The 16,639-nt window shown below is 38.7% G+C and overlaps 1 protein-coding gene across 2 annotated transcripts in view; it reads right to left on the reverse strand.

Moving 5' to 3' along the window:
- The window catches only part of Mub (poly(rC)-binding protein mub), a 124,528-nt gene that overhangs the window by 83,023 nt on the left and 24,866 nt on the right, over window positions 1-16,639 (reverse strand). Inside the window, exon 1 of one of the 2 annotated variants that reach the window (XM_083051910.1) lies at window positions 2,524-2,864. The exons of the other annotated variant lie outside the window; for it this stretch is intronic. The gene's annotated coding sequence lies outside the window, so the exon portion shown is untranslated. Of the gene's footprint in view, window positions 1-2,523; window positions 2,865-16,639 lie in introns of those variants that run through there. 2 annotated transcript variants of the gene reach the window in all.

Raw genomic sequence — 16,639 nt, forward strand, 5'->3', positions numbered from 1 at the left:
CTCTCTGCAGCTTTGAATCTTCCTTTAAAGACAAAACAAAAGAGAAAGAGAGAGAGAGAGAGAAAGCAGGAGCAAGAATAGCATCATCGGAAACTGAATGGGGTATCTTAATTGCACCTCGATGTGGGGAAGGGAAATTGAAAAGACGCATAGATATCTGAAATTGGCTAGAGCGAAGTTGTAGTGATATCTAAAGATAATGCGAAACAATACGTTGGATGATCTTCGGCAAAATTGTCAAAATCGAACGTATCGTTTACCTTTCGCGATTTATGTCTCATTAAATTCTTACCATTCGTCTATCTTCGAGAAAATAAGTAAAAAAAAGATCCTACGTAGGATACGCATTCCATTGTAGATTCCATTACTCCCCCATGCCGCGATTGCTCGCGATTTGCTCGTTTATCCGCCGTGAAGGGAAGAAAAGAAGTATCTCGTATAATTGCCGATGAAAGGAGAGAGAAAGAGAGACGGGATTCGCAAAGAACTTTTCTCTCGAGAAGATATACGTTTTAAACGCCGAGACATTCCGAGGTACATATCTCTCTCTCGGTTACTAGAAAATACACTGGCGGTGACCTGATCTCTCTCTCTCTAACCAGCCAAGTACACCGCATATTCACCCCTTGTTTCCCCCTTCTGTAACGGTGTGTCTATTTTCACCAAGCGTGAGTTATTAACGGATCCGCGTCTCAGGCCGCGACTTGCATACCCTCGTGAGTCTCGCACTTGTTGTCTCTTGATATAATAATAGTATTCTCTCGGCGAGATATATACACTATTTGTCGGAACACGCAAATTCTCGTCCAAGCGCCTCCCTTACAAAGTCGCGGCGCGACGAGGAACGCGATGAGAATGAAAAACGCGATTATTCGCGGCTTATTCGACTCGATGGATTTCTGTGTCAAATTTTTTACGTGTACCGCATATATAGAGAAACTACTACTATTCGAGAAAATCGTGCGTCTCGAAGTTCTTCCTCGCTAATTTCAGGCTAATTTGCTAATTATGTAATTACGCCAGGGGAGCTTCTTACGCACGGAATGTCTATTTAACTTAGCGGGAATGAGTCTTCTCTTTTAGAGAGAGAGAGAGAGAGACGAGAGAGTTAAAAATAACTCTTAACGACAATCCCTTTAGAATGTCGGGGTTCTGCGACTGACAATGAGAAAGAAAAGAGAACGAGAGAAAGAGAGGGATGGATCGAATTTGTATGAAATAATTCGCGAACGGGGCGCGAAACTTTGGCCGTTAATTCGGCTTCATTTCGCGCTCATCTCGGTACGTGAGTCATAACTTAGATAGCTGTAATATAGTTAGTCAGTTATAACGCATAAATTATCCATCCCCCCGGCGCGCGCCAGTGTTTACGCGGTTTATAAATACCTGGATTCAACCACGATTTATTACATGCCGCTTGATTGTACGAATGTCCGACGTGATGTATCAACGCTGTGATTTAGTAAACACGGTGGATTCCTTCTAGGAATCTCGTCTTTGGTGAAAAAAAATTAAACGAAAAATTTGGATAGAGTCGATCATTCCACCGGACAAGTGTGAGAGATAAAAGTTAAATTTATGATTCAATTTTTTGTAAATGGATATTTAATGGATAATTATTTTTTAATGGATTTTTAATGAATTATAATCATTGAAATATCAATAGATATAATATAAATGAGAAATTAATGCCTTAACGTATTAATTTAATCTCGTATATTTCATTTATTCGAATAGCTAACGAAGTACCTGCTTATTAAGAGGATGATGAAAGTAGATAGGTAAAAAAAAGGAAAAGAACGACGTTGAGAAAAATGACTTTTTTAATATTTTGCGATCAATTCTGCTGTAGCCATATTTTATCCGAATCGCCGAGTCGAGTTGCTATAAGCGCATGTGTGTGAGCGCGTTTATGATCAAAACAAGAGACTCTACATGTACGAGATCTACGCGCACGCGTTTCTACACGTGTGTGTGTGTGTGTGTGCTCACCTACGTACACTCACACAAACGTACATATGGTCGACACACGTATTTACACGTGTATTCTGATTCGGAAAGATGTATCTTTCCGTTTAGCTCCGTTGAAGACAGTCATCCAATCTCGATTTTCATCTCTACGATACCACGTGACCAACATGTTTGTAGATTCCGAAAGGATCAATCGATTATTTTCTGTCGCACCCCCTTGACGATCAATTGATCTTTCGTCGCATTTCCAACAATCAATGAGATGTCGATTACGTGGTTCTCATGTATGATCTAGATCAGTGCTTTCCCTCATCTTTCTTTAAAAAAGACATTAATTTTCTGCCACAATTACTTACTGTTATGGCATATTCGCACTCTCACATTGCGTTCTCCTTTTGCGACAAAAAAATCAATCTAACACAAAGTCTCTATAATATGATAAACGAACTAATCTCGATCGGAGAACACTGATCTAGGTGGTTGCAACCGATCGCTACCTGTGCAATTGAATCTCGCATACGAATGAGAATAATGAGTGTTTAAGGAACTTGCCAATTGATGATTAGCTCTGCGTACGGAACGGCTTAACCACGACCTCGACGACAACAACGGCGGGGCACTGTTCGATCGACTTTATAGACTCTCGACAACGTGGCGATCGGACGGTTGGCCACGATTTGTCGTTTGGCGGATGGGTCGATTGGATTAGGTCGGTCGGTCGGTCGATCGGTCGGTCGGTCGGTCGGTCGGTCGGTCGGTCGGTCGGTCGGTTGATAAGAGAGAAGAGAGAGAGAGACAGAGAAAGAGAAAGAGAGAGAAAGAAGAGAACAGGTAATAGGTTCTTGGACCTGGATGATGGTACGTGGTGCAGCAGGGCCGGGGGCTGACGCGACACTGCTCGCGAGCGCGTATTACGCGCGCGCGCCGCGCGCATCCGCCGACGCGCATATCCGGCCCTCGTCATGTGCGCCTAACGCCGGAATATAGCCAATCCCGGAAGCGGGATAAGGAACGAGCGGGATAAAGCACTCGAAGGGCGCGCGCTCAGGGGGCTAGACCCCCCCTTAGAGGGTAGGTCGAGTGACCGTGGAATTTCAAATTGGATCGACGTGTAATGAATTTACTTCTTATCACCGTAAAAGAGTGTTAAGTATCTCGGAAAGTGATTTCCGAGTTTGTGTATTTTCTTTCGTGTATACTTTCTCTCTAAGCGGCGGTTTCAGGTGCTAAATTATTTGCAGAAAAAAGTACATTACTCGAGCTAGAAAAGAGAACTCCCCCTCAAGACGTAATCTCTCTTGTCGAACATCTAATATAATTTTAATCCCTAAGATATTCCTAATTGTCTGTAGTCTGTATAATTATATAGTGGGTTTTTAATAATTACAAGATTATGATATATGTAATTATATATTACTCAATTTTATCATCATGTAATCACTGATCTATGATATGCAATTAGACTTGTTAGAATAAGATACAACATGTATATAAAAAATATATGCCTTATAAATTTATATTTTTATATATACATGTATAAATAACATTTTTAATACATATACATTTTATATAATGTAGATATCAAAGAAAATTCGTTTAGATTTCTTATAGTATTTACTATCTATAAGTTAATATCTATTGAACCAGCGTATTGAACCAGTATATACATTGAGAGCTATCGCAAAGTATTCAGAGTGTATTCAGCAAGACTTCAACTTAATTCCGAGTAATCGCAAGAAAGTATCATTCATAGTCGAGCGACTTCTTCCTACTGATAGCGAGCAAACGGCTGTTAGGCGAAGTGGAAAGGAGAAAGAACGCATCGCGTCTGCAAACTTCGAGGACGCTCGATTAGAATCAACAAGAAAGCTTGCAACAGGTCAGAAGATTCGCCTTGCATACACGATGGTTCTTTCGACGTGTGGCGTTTAACGTTTGAATAATGTTGACGATCGTTTATCGCGACAATTCTAAACGACGATCTCGAGGCGATAAATCTGCACTCTGTGATCTCATTTATGGACACATAATATAGGTAATCGAATCGTTAATCAGGGAAAGTTTTGAACTCATTGTCAGACAATTCAAGATAAATATATAAGAGGAAGACGTTTTGTGTTATATAAGTGTTATTATAAACGATTTTTTTTATTAATTTATTATTAATTATTTAATTTTGAAATTAAAATTTATTTTAATTTAATTTATTAATTAAATATTTATTTATTAATTATTTAATTATTACGATAGAAAACATAATTTGTCTTCAGCACATTATAACGATAAAAAAATTTTTATTTTATTCTAAAACAAAATGTAGGAAAAGATTCAAGAATTTCTTCCTTATGTAACTTAAATTATGTAATTTTTCATAATGTAAGCCGACAAAGTATAATCGAATTTAGGTAGAGAAACTAAAATTTTTCATCTATCGCGTTACGCGAGGTTTGTCGCAATTTTTTTTACCGCGTTATGGAAGTATCGCGCTGTGCAAAGATTTTATGTGTGTGTGCATGTTACAGTTTCCTCGAAATGCAATTTAAACTGTTAAAATTGAATTGGGAAGTCTCGCCAACTAGTTTCGTATCGATAGTGTCTAGAACTGGATATGAAGAAGTAACGGAAATCGGCATAACATGCACAATATACACGGTCGGATCTCTCTCGCGTGCATTGGTATGCGTGTCACAGCGGTCACGTTGTTCCCGTTTGACGTCCCGCGACGGGGAAAATATCACGGATAAAGTGAAAACATATTTGAAAAGCAGTCGCGGTGCCGGAGCGAAAATAACAGAACGATGATACTTTGCCTCGTGTATATATCCGAGAGTATATGCACTCGCGAGCTGCATGTTTCTCTCCAAGACGACTCGAGGATGAAAAGTTTCTGACAATTATAAGAGAATGAGAAACGAAGAGAAAGAGATGAATTGAAAAATAAAAATATAGTAACAGATTCGTATTATTACATGTAAATTTTAAATATAAATTATGAATATAAATTTCAGACGGACCTTCTTTGAGCTATAATTTCTAATCCATCCATCTCGTTAGAAAAATATTTTTTCAGTATATCTCCGTAGAAAAAGATTACCATAAATATAATATTCCTATCTAGTTGCGGAGAGAGAGAGAGAGAGAGAGAGAGAGAGAGAGATGAATCGAAAAATAAAAACATTCGACAAAAATATATAAAAACAGATTCGCATTATTAATATGTGAATTTTAAATATAAACTGTGAATATAAATTTCAGGTGGACTTCCTTCCTTTGAACTATAATTTGTAATCTCTGTCTCGTAGGAAAAATATCAAGTTTGCGGATAATAATTTTTTCCAATTAGAATCTTTGTAAAAAAAAAAGATTACCATAAATATAATATATTCCTATCTGGCGAGCGAGATTTACAATCGCAGTAACATGAATTGGCATTAAATAGGAATGTAAATTAAAGCTTCTGCCTCGCGTTAGTGAAAGACATTACTTTGCTTATTGACGAGCCATTCCGGAGTAAATTAAAATACAGCGAAAGAGGCGAGGCAATTGTTTTGGGATAAATTTCTTCTCTCGAGCATAAAGCTGGACCACGGAGCTGAATAATTAATTCGAGAATTAAGTTGTCAAAGAAAGCGCGATCGTTATTTACTTTTTTTTTTCTTTCAGATCATCTCTTTTACTTTATATAATCTGATTTCGTCCCTATCCGTCGGTATCCTCCGATATGATATCTTCTCATTATATCTGAAATTGTCTTTCGCATTGTTTCTTTGTCTTTAAGAATTAAAGATAAATTAGCATTTATCCGTTGGCGGAGTCGATTGTGATCACCGTTCCGTGTATAATTCATAAGAAAGTATCCGTCCGTTTATTACGTCTCATTAAATCTCGGCGTTTGATCAGATTATTTCGATCGCTCGTTCTTTCGGCATGCAAATGTGGATAGCGATAGCCGAAAGAAATGAAATATATCGTATCTTAGACATAAACTTGTCGATATTTAAGGGTATTTATTTTACGAGTATTTATCGTATTATTAAATATAGATATTAAATATAGATATAATAAGAATGCTATTCGTAAATACGATAATGATTCAGTATCGTGTAAATTCCTTCTCTACATTTCTCCGATATAAACTCATTACACAATTCAACAAAAAAAAATAGCAAAGATAGCGATAGTCAAGTTTTTAAAACTTTCTCAAAGCTCGATTCTTGTTCAATTTGTTATAATTTCCCCTAAAACTACCTATCAGCACCAGTTTCCAATTCTCTTGCAAAATGGAATCAAAGTATTTTGTAAAAAATACTTGTATTTAAAAACAGATATATTTTATAAGACAAAACAGAAATAGTCGAACAGGAAATATCGCTCTTCATTCCTTAAAAAAAGAACAGTTCCTGGGGCAGCATACTTAAAAATGAAGCTAACAAACGCAGGCAAGAAAATATAATAAACAGGAGAAGAATAGTTTATGAAGAACCTCTCCGCAAGTGTAACCAACTTAGTTAGTTGACCAACTTAGTTTCATATTTATAAATTATTGAAAACGAAAAAAGGGGAAACATATAGTATTATACATATTATATAATTTTTACTAAATATTAAAATACTCATTATCTTTCAATTTTCAAGAGAAGTCCGAAAAATATCAATAAAAGTTTACAATAAACGGAAACTACGAAGATTTTCGCGAGTGAAGCGGATCCTCTTTGGGCATTTCTTCAATGTCTCTCGTGAAAATTGTGTGTATGTTCTTTTTTTTCTTTGTTCTCAATTCTCATAACTAACTAAGTTGATTACGTTCGCGGACATCCTCGTTAAACTATTTTTCTCCTGTTTTTCTATCTGCTTGCCTTTCACCTTTGTTAACCGCACTTCAAAGTGCTGCTCCGGGGACTATCTTCTTACAAAAGTGAAAGTCTGTTCCTTCCGTTTGACTACCCTTGTCTTTCACATCCTTTGACTCCACGACATGGTTCGGAACCTGATTAATACTCGGGACTTAATTTGAACAAGAAGTTGTTCCGGAAGATTCCACCGCAAAAAGATTCTTTATTATTTTTAATATATTCTCCTATAATTTTAATATATCTTATATCCCGCGATTATGATTCATATCAATTATTTTTCGTAAATTGAACCTGCACATCGTTTTCTTTTATGTCGCTATCGAATCGTATAGGAAGTCCTGTATAATACTTAACGTGTGCTGACCATTAATAAGAGTCCGGAGAAGACAGAATCATTTGGAAATTCAATTCAATGTTACTTTACGGATATTAATAAATCGCGCGCTCTGTTGATTGCGTCCGGAGAAGACGGAATGATTTGGAAATTTAATTCATGCTACTTTACGGATATTAATAAATCGCGCGCTCTCTGTTGATTGCGTTCGAGAGGTCCTTTTACCTCATCCCGGTTTCGCGATTGGACAACATTATCGTCTCTACTGTATCGTATATATCGTTATTACGTGTCCGGTGTTGTCATAAGCTCGCGTCTATGACAAGAATGTCGTATTTTGCAAATTTTATCGCTGTTTGGGTACATTTTCAACGATCCGGATGCATTTCCGCGATATTATGTTCATCGAGGCTGCCCCGGTAACGAGAAATACGCACTCTAACGCACTCGGAAGGGCGACGAAAGTGCGTCAGAATGCAAACACCGACGTTGCAACACGGGCGACACACACATACACACACAAAAACACACCCACCCACACTTGTGTACATACACACAAGCGCGATGTGTAGCTAGTGCGCAGCGCGACGAAGCTCGACATTAAAGAGCCCCTCGCAATATCGAGGGCGAGGCGCAGGCCGGAGAGCGACTTGGCAGGACCTGGAGGATACGGAGAGCGTAATGTAAACTAATTAGCAACGAGTCTACGTCAATTAAGCCCGCTAGAGTGCCTCTCGCGGTGACATTCCGCCGGCAGGGTTGGAAGGGGGAAAGGGAGGGAAGGACGCCGCATCGGCACGATGCCGTGACAATGATGCACCTACCGGGTATCTATCGTAGAGGTCGAAAACCATCGATCCGACCAGGCCTGTCTCGCCAACTACGTCGCAAAATATGCATCGAATTATTGCATTTCCCTCTTGCAATTTAATTTCTTTCACAAGATTATTGCATACAAAAAATAGAGCGGGGAATGACAAATTGTTGAATTTGTATAGGCTTTTGAGTTCAATCTATCATCTATAATATACGTAACATCTGATTTTTAATTCTTTTCTGTGATGGTGATATCTATAATGAGCTATATAAATATTTTGCATTTTATTAAAGGACGAGATAGAGATGTTGGGCTCGCGTATCAGCTTAAATGTAACAAGGATGTAACACGGTAGGAAAATACTAAAACGGGAAATTACGCTCGTCCTGTGACATCCGTTGCATGAATCGCCTGATCGAATGTGGCTCGCAATTATCTCATATCTACGACGGACGGTATCGGATCTCGATGCCCCCGAATTAAATGGCATATGTCGCGGAATACTCGATAGATATTATTATTTTTCATCGACTCGTAAATAACGTAAATAACGAAAGATATTTTTTGGATTATTATCCGGCCGAATCTCTCAGTGATAAAACACCGCGCCGACGATATTTCCGTTCGGGGTCTTTAATCAACGATAATGCAAATTCTACGGATTCACTGCCGCTTTTGTGCGTGAAGTTTGATTCGTTCGCGAACGCATCGTTTGCAACATCCCACGTGCATTTCCATCGAAATCCGGCATACCGCACTTCGGAACTTCGCCAACTTCGATCGTCCGAGCCGAGATGCGATTGCGGGATTAATCAACGTTGCACACACACACATACATTCTCACCCTACATATATACCTACACACATTCACGAGCGATTCTCACATATCGCCGCACGATGATATTCGCCATAGTCGATACTCGGTGTTTCATATATATACATATATATATAAACTAATAAAATAGTGACTGTCTATATATATATCTATATACAATATCGAGGCAACCAGTATTTTATTCATAATTCGAGATATGATTCCCGGAATACGCCGTCACTTATGCATTATCCAGCCGGGGCGGATGACGTCTTTCCTCTTTTCCGATCGCTCTCACGCCGCGACACACCAACAAAGTGGATTTATGTGAAAGAAAACGCCGATATCTGCCTCTCTCTCTCTCTCTCTTGCGACAAACATTTTTCTTGAGTGCAGCTCTCCGTACGTAGCTCTCTCTATATATTCGATTTCGCGGGCTGGTGCTATCTAACTAAAAGCGGGGCGGCCCGTTCCATCAAAAGGGGACCGATAAACCGGTTCCGAGAATCGCGCTTTCGAGAAAAGGGTGGAAAATCTACTTGCGAAGGAGACCAAGTTTTCTAAGAGAGAAACCTCTGTCCTCTGTTAAGCGGTCGAAAGAAGTGTATTGAATTTTAACCCGACGCAAGATTTTAGAAGATATGTATATTCACGAGATATAAAAAAATCACTGCGCGCCCCTTGTTAATACGATTGTCATAAATTTTTGTTTGTAATTTAATCAATAATTCTTTACCTTTTCGTAAACTTTCCCTACTATAATTATAAAATGAGATATTAAAAAAATTCATATATTTCTATATATATGTCTAATATTTTATATTTACTTTCTTGCGCTCTTTTTGCCTCTCTTACTCTCTCTCTGTCTCTCTGTTCTCAAATAAATACGAGCGGTAAATACGAAAGATATTTACATGAAAAGAAGGTATTTATTTACATGAAACAACTTCCTCTTTAAACAAAAAAAGAAATTTTAGTTGTTATATTTAAAAAGTTATTTACACATGTATAAATAATTCCTGAAACTTTCTTCTGAATTAAAATTAAATTATTAATTAGTTTTATAGTTCTACATTAATGTTGCCATAATTTTATAATTTAATTTCCTATCGATTATAACGGTGAACACAATTGTATTCGTCCTGTGCAAAAACTTAAATATAAATAAATCTTTTATTCGTAACACGCGCTAAATATAAAGTCTAGATTATTAGACAAACAGTTTACGTTATATATTATAGATAAATGACGGGGAAAATAATAATAAGTTTCCCGATAAGACACTCGCGTTAAATTGAAAGTTTCGCGGGTATTGATCGATATTCCTGCCGTTCCGCAGATCTTTTAAGGGCCTTTCGTCTGGCGGCTTTAAGCTCGCGGTTAATAAGGGCTTCATCAAGATATCGTGAGCTACGAGAAGAGGAGAAACTCGGTATATAACGAGTGGGATTGCGCAGATTTCGCAGATTATATCGTGAAATTGGCTAATCCGTGCTACCCCCGAGTAATCGCGAGTAAATTCCGCGAAAATTCGACGTTACAAAATGGATTTCGCGAGAATAAATATAGCTAACAGATTATTCAACCGCGAAAATTATTATATGCCGGTTCTCTCTTCCGGTGATCTGATGAACTCCGAGCTCTCGTAGATCTCGACCCGGATCCCAATTATTTCGCGAGAAGCAACAACTCATCATTCTCGCAATTTGTAGCGTGTTAAAGATCGCACGGGAAAAAAAATTACAGGGGTTATTATAATTTCCCTTGGAGTAAATAATTCTTTTCGAGTAATCGATATTAAATATTCTCTTGGAGTTAGAATAGCCGTTTTGCCATATCCATAAAATAGTAATGCGCTTACGAAAATATACCTACGTCTTGCACCTAGGATGGTATATACCATATACAAAAGTAGAGATAAATATTATTATATTAGATTATAAGAAGTAAACAATATTCCTTCAATGTGTGTGATACAAAAATAGCGAAATTGAAGAATGAATAAAAGAAAGGGAGAAAACAGATTTTACAGATCTCTGATGTATATTACAATCTAAAGGCTACCGACACAAACGTCTAATTAAGATTTCACGGCAATATAATTACACTTTACTATTCAATCTCATTATCCACTGATTAGTATAATTACACGTATAATATTTTATTAATAAGCGCAATTGTAAGATCGTTATTGGACCGTTCAAACTCTGTTTTTTGCTATACTTGGCATTGTTTTATAACTGTTTCTTGTGACGTCCGCGAGAAAACCGGCAAATGATTTTCGCGTTGACGTACCGCGCCTAACGGTGGAAAGAGAGCGAAGAACAAGCGGGTCCGCGCCGTCTAGGCCTGATGGATAACGCTGCGGGGATGACGAGATGAGGGTGAAGGAAGAGTACGCGCGGAGGGTTGGCGAAGAGGCGTTTCGAGCAGAAGGAAGAGGCCGAAAGAGGCGGAAAAGAGGCCGAGAAGACGGCGGCGACGACGGCGACGACGAACGTGCAAAAGAGGACGAAGAAACGGAGAGAGAGATAGAGAGGCTGAGTCAAGCGCGGAGGAGTGTTACAATAGCTTGCAGATTGGAGAGGCAGACGTACAGTCCCTGACCTAGCCGTGTACAGTCCCTCCAGAAGGTTACGCCACGAATGTCACGCGAAATGAGCACTCTGTCGCGCCTTCTCCCGCCTGATCAAACCACTATATTACTACTTGTACAAATGCGCGAATATATCCCGTCCAGACGGGGATTTAGCCTCCGGTGGTTCTCAACCTGATTGATCGAAGCTGCTAGCTGATCCCTTTGGTGTAGGAATCAGCCGTCGCTGTACTTCTCAGAAGAATTCACAGGGGATCAAATTGATAGCTTCAACCGTGATGTGAATTTACGCGGAGCGTAAACTGGTCAAACTTGTGGACCGCGTCGACTGTATAAGCATGTGTACCCCTTTCAAATGCTATATTGACTTACTTTCTCAAAGAACTTGTAATATATTCAGGATTAAGAGATTATTCAACTTTGATCTTTCCTTATAACTTGCATATACATTGCGAAGCTTTATTTCGGTTGTCCTGTACGTTATTGTAAAAAAAAAAAAAAAAAGAAATAATTTGGTTCCATCCTGCTACGAAATTCGAGAGACTGTTGACTTTATCGACGACGTTGCGGAAACGATTCCGGAATATAACGGCATTGGAAGGGGACGACAAACTCATTGCTGTCGCAAAAGGATTGTTCGCTCAATTGTAATCGACAAATCCAGAACGGACTTGACCGCGGCACTTATCGTGCCCGCGAAATCAATCTCGGCGATTTCGTATGACAGCCCAAGCGAGCAACGCAATTACCGGGACTATTATCGGCTCCATTCCGGCTCCTTCCGGCGTAAGAGGGGATGAGGCAGAGGAGAGAGAGAGAAGAGAGAAACTTCGCAGCGTGAGACTCCCTTAGCGTGATCCAGGCAGAGCCGACGCTCTTCTAGCTTTTAATTTCTCGCTGCGGTTTCCGGTTTCGCGTGTTGGAAAAGTTTCGAGACGGAAGCTGCACCGCCGCTCGGAGAGATGCTTTGAGCAGGAAGAAGAAGTCCGTCTCGAGGTCGGTTTGGATGCCGTAGCTCTGGGGCGTAATATTGATCATGGCGTGGGCGAGAGGGAGGGCGAAAAGGGGCGAGCGAGACGAGGGGGGCAGGTGGGGTGTCTGCGCACCCTCTCTTCCTCCTCTGCCATGCTTTCCACCAAGGTGCAGGGGGAGAGAGAGAGAGGACGAGAAAGGGGCGCGAGAGGGCAGAGGAACCAGCCGAAGCGTTACAACGGACCCACTACTGCTGCATACACACGACGGGATATACCGGGTGCTCGTTAAAAGAAGATTCGTCTTTTCGAGGATCGCGCTCGTCTACCTTTCATTTTTCTTCTAATCACGCGAGAGAAAGTATTTGAATTTATCCGTATTTTCAGAAAATGGAGTTAACAAAGCTTTTACTGTGACTATATAACATGGAGAAAATATAGTAAAAATTACAATAATTAATCTAATTTTTTGTAATCATGGAACATACTAACACATATGAGAGAAATTATGATATATTTATTTAATAATATTATATACATATATATATATATATATATATATATATATATATATATATTATATTTAACAAAGGATTATTGTAATTATTCAAATATTTTGATGCATAAATAAATAAATTCCACAAATTATTTACAATACATTTTGTACAAGTGAATGTATTTTTCATGTAATTTATATTGTAAAATTTTCTCCATGTGCAAGCATGAATTTTTAACAATGACAAAGTTGTCATATTTTCTACGCATTTTGTAGATCCAAAGTAATAATCTGTTGAGAGAAAAAAGTTGATAAAAACAAAAATACAGTTTTTGTCATTGCCGGTTTTAAAATGCTTATATACCACAATGAATTTTTTACAAAAAAAGGATTAAAGATTAGAGTGTCGTAATTCCATTTTCTTGGAGCAAGATTGCAGTAATTAAAAATTTCTTGAAAATTAAGTGTATTTTTTATGTATATACGTAAAAGCGTTGAATGTCTCTCTAGATTAGCATTTTTCTGGCCAATTTGAAATTGAATTTTCCTTACGCAAATGTCGAGGGAGATCATAATTCTCTTTTGCAAGTTTCTAATTTTTTTTATTACATATATTTTTGTAAGCCTCAAATTATAAAATAGTATAAAAAAATTTTACAATTGAAATTAATTGAATGTAATTTTGTTAACGTTTCAATTCAACATAATTTAGTTTGTGAAAAAAGGTTTATTTTTTAATCATTTAACTCGACAATTTTAATGCCTTTATTTTCGCAAAGAAATAATCATCCGACCAGAAAATTTGCTCTCAAAAAGACATTCGATAACTTTGAGACATCTTGTATATGTCCGCATTTATATGTAAAAATATTTCGTATCAATAAGATGACTCGTCTGACGGACAATAGTGTACCCAATTATCGGTCGCCCTGTATATTATCGTTTGTACAGGAAAATCACTTCGCAATGTACATTTTTCATAAAGCGCGTCGCTCGTTATCCACGTAGCCGCACGCTGTCAATCATCGAGTTCTCGGCGAAAACCCGACCAGGCTTTATTCCACCTTTCGCAACGAGTTTTTCCGGCTGAGAACCGCTGGGGCTGTTTCAGTCAGGATCGAAATGACAGTCTGGGCGAGAGGCGCGAGAGCTTTGAAAGCTCTCCCTTCTTTGTCACTCCCTTTCTCTCTCTCTCTCTCTCTCTCTCTCTCTCTCTCTCTTCCTCTCTCCCTCAGTAGGGAGTTTCTGTGCAGTACGATATGGGATATCGCGCTCATGTATGCACACGTGTATCGAGCCAGCAAACTCGCCCGAGTGTACACGTAATCGTTCGAGCGTATGGGTGTGTGCAAAAAACTCTTTTACGAGAGAGAAAGAGAGGACTCACAATACATACAGCCATATACAGGTGGAGGCCATAGAAAATCCCGTCTGGCTTAAAGGGTCAAGTCTCTTGGACCGCACGTGAAGGGATCCGCGAATCGTCATTATTGCGGATAAATATTTTCCGAGTGCTTCAGCATCTTTTTAACACGTAAGAAAGACAAGAGAGGGAAATAATTTTGAAAACAATTTCAAATAATTTTTCCGCGAGTTGTTCTGAGAAGAATCTCTCTATTATTCATATACTATATATACCACGAGTTGAGAAACATAACATATACACATAGATTGCAATTGATACTGCTCTTTTCATATAATGTTTTAATATTTCTTTTATTTTATTTCACAGCGTGCGCGTTTATTCGGTCGTATTTAATTGTTAAATATATAACATTTAAATATCATCCTTTCACATTTAACTAAACACACGTTTGATCTCCAGTTTTGTCTGCCTAATATAAATTGATGATATGAATTTCAGTGTGTATCGTGTGCCACAACAATAAGCGATTACATTTAACGATGAGATGCGAATACAGTGGCTTCGTAGACAGCCAACGTTGATATATGACGATTGTATTGTTTTTCCACGCATTCGATCCGCAATCGATTTCTCCGCTTTATGGAAATAATGTTTCTTTTTTTAAATAATAAAACAGACGGAGAAAAAGAGAGAAAGAGAAAGAATTCATGGAAGGTGACACAGAGAAACACAGGGTGATATGCTTAAACGAGGGCTGCAGCGGCTGAAGGGGAGTGGGTGAACCGTACAAAGGGTTGTGCAGCTGCCATATAGTCGAGACCTCTCCAATTATCGTCCCGGTCTCCCCCTTACGTGTGTGAGCGTTGGCAGGGTTTCATTAATTTTAATGAAATATTTTTAACTCTCGTGTCGGGACAGTGGCGGATTTTTTATTTAGATCCGTGAGGTCCCTTACATGCGTTCGAAGATTCGGGTCTTATATCTTTCACCTTACATGTATTTGCGAAATTGACAATTGTAAAAATGCAGCGAAAAGAAGAAAATAGTAACTATTATCTGATAAAAGGGTGAACAGTTTTAAGATAAGAGCGGCATGTGGATGGAGAAGCGAGCACAGGGAACCAAAATAATATGCAAATCCGCCATTACACGCAGCCATCAGAGAGAATCCGCGATGAGTGGAATCGCGGAAAAGGGCGGAAGGGGGTGAAACGCGGGGTGCGGCGCGCGTAATCGCGTTGTTTACGGATGTTGGAATTGCGTCTTCTTCTCGGCGACTTCCTCGCCGAGAGATTTCGCCGTTGCTTGCTTGCGCGCACGCGAGAAAAGAGGCGAGAAAATGACGTCGCGCGCGAGCTCGGAGAGACGAAACAAGTTTTATCGCCACGGCTTGCTGCATCGTTGCACAAACGCGCGCGTGCGGGTGAAGGCAGGCGGAGAGGAGAGAGGGGGAGGAAGGGTTGGAGAATTTCTCTAAAGCTTTTAATTGCGCCACGTCCTCGAATTTAAATGTTTGCCGGCAACACGAAGCCCGAAGGGGTTCTCTCGCTCTCATCTCGCTCGGGCAAGACAGGGCGGAACGATGATAGGAAACTTATCGGTATGCCGAACACGCCGTTCCTAAACCATCTATTATCATATTTATGATGTCTTCCAGTTTCTACGAGGAACAGAGAGAGAGAGAGAGAGAGAAGGAAACAAGAGAGAGAAAGAGAGTAGCTTATGCGTTCGCTTACCCGTATCGACTCTCCAAGGTGCATATTCCTTCGCGGGACCTTCACTATGATCGAATGGGATTAAGCCATTATCGGGGTTGTATTTTTTTCCATTGCAAAGGAGATCTTCGCTTGAAATTAGCTTTAACCGGCAAACAAGTTCCCTTGCTTATGTATACGTGTTTGAAGAGGCATTTTATAAGTTGTTGCGATTATGCGCGACGATTATGATTATAATAAATATTTATTATAGTTTAACAAAAAATAATATCTTTTTTTTCTAATAAAAAAAAAAGAATACGACTTTTAAATTGCTCCATGACGGTATCATTTTGAGAAAGTTCCAGTTGCAAAAAAAGCCACTTTAATGTATTTTTAAGTATTTTATAATTAAATATGAAATTTATTGCGAGAAAATAGCGAATTAGAACATCCCTTAAATATTATTCAACATGTTTATTCAAAATTGAGAGTTTTTCAGATTGTCAAATATACATATATGAAATACACGTCAAAATTGACAAATTCAAAATATCGAAATCAATAAATTATGACAGTCTTTTCTTAAATGTAACATCCACTCTATTATGATTATAGTACGTTAAAATAGCTTTTTTCCAGTTTTACCTGCAAATTTCTCGAAATTATAACGTGAAAGAACAATTTAAAGAAACTGAGAATCGTATTCGACATAAAAAAAATAGCG

This window comes from Prenolepis imparis, unplaced genomic scaffold (genome assembly GCF_030444845.1).
Source record: "Prenolepis imparis isolate NDT839.2.m4 unplaced genomic scaffold, iyPreImpa1.0 SCAF_12, whole genome shotgun sequence".
In the NCBI taxonomy this organism is placed as follows: domain Eukaryota; kingdom Metazoa; phylum Arthropoda; class Insecta; order Hymenoptera; family Formicidae; genus Prenolepis; species Prenolepis imparis.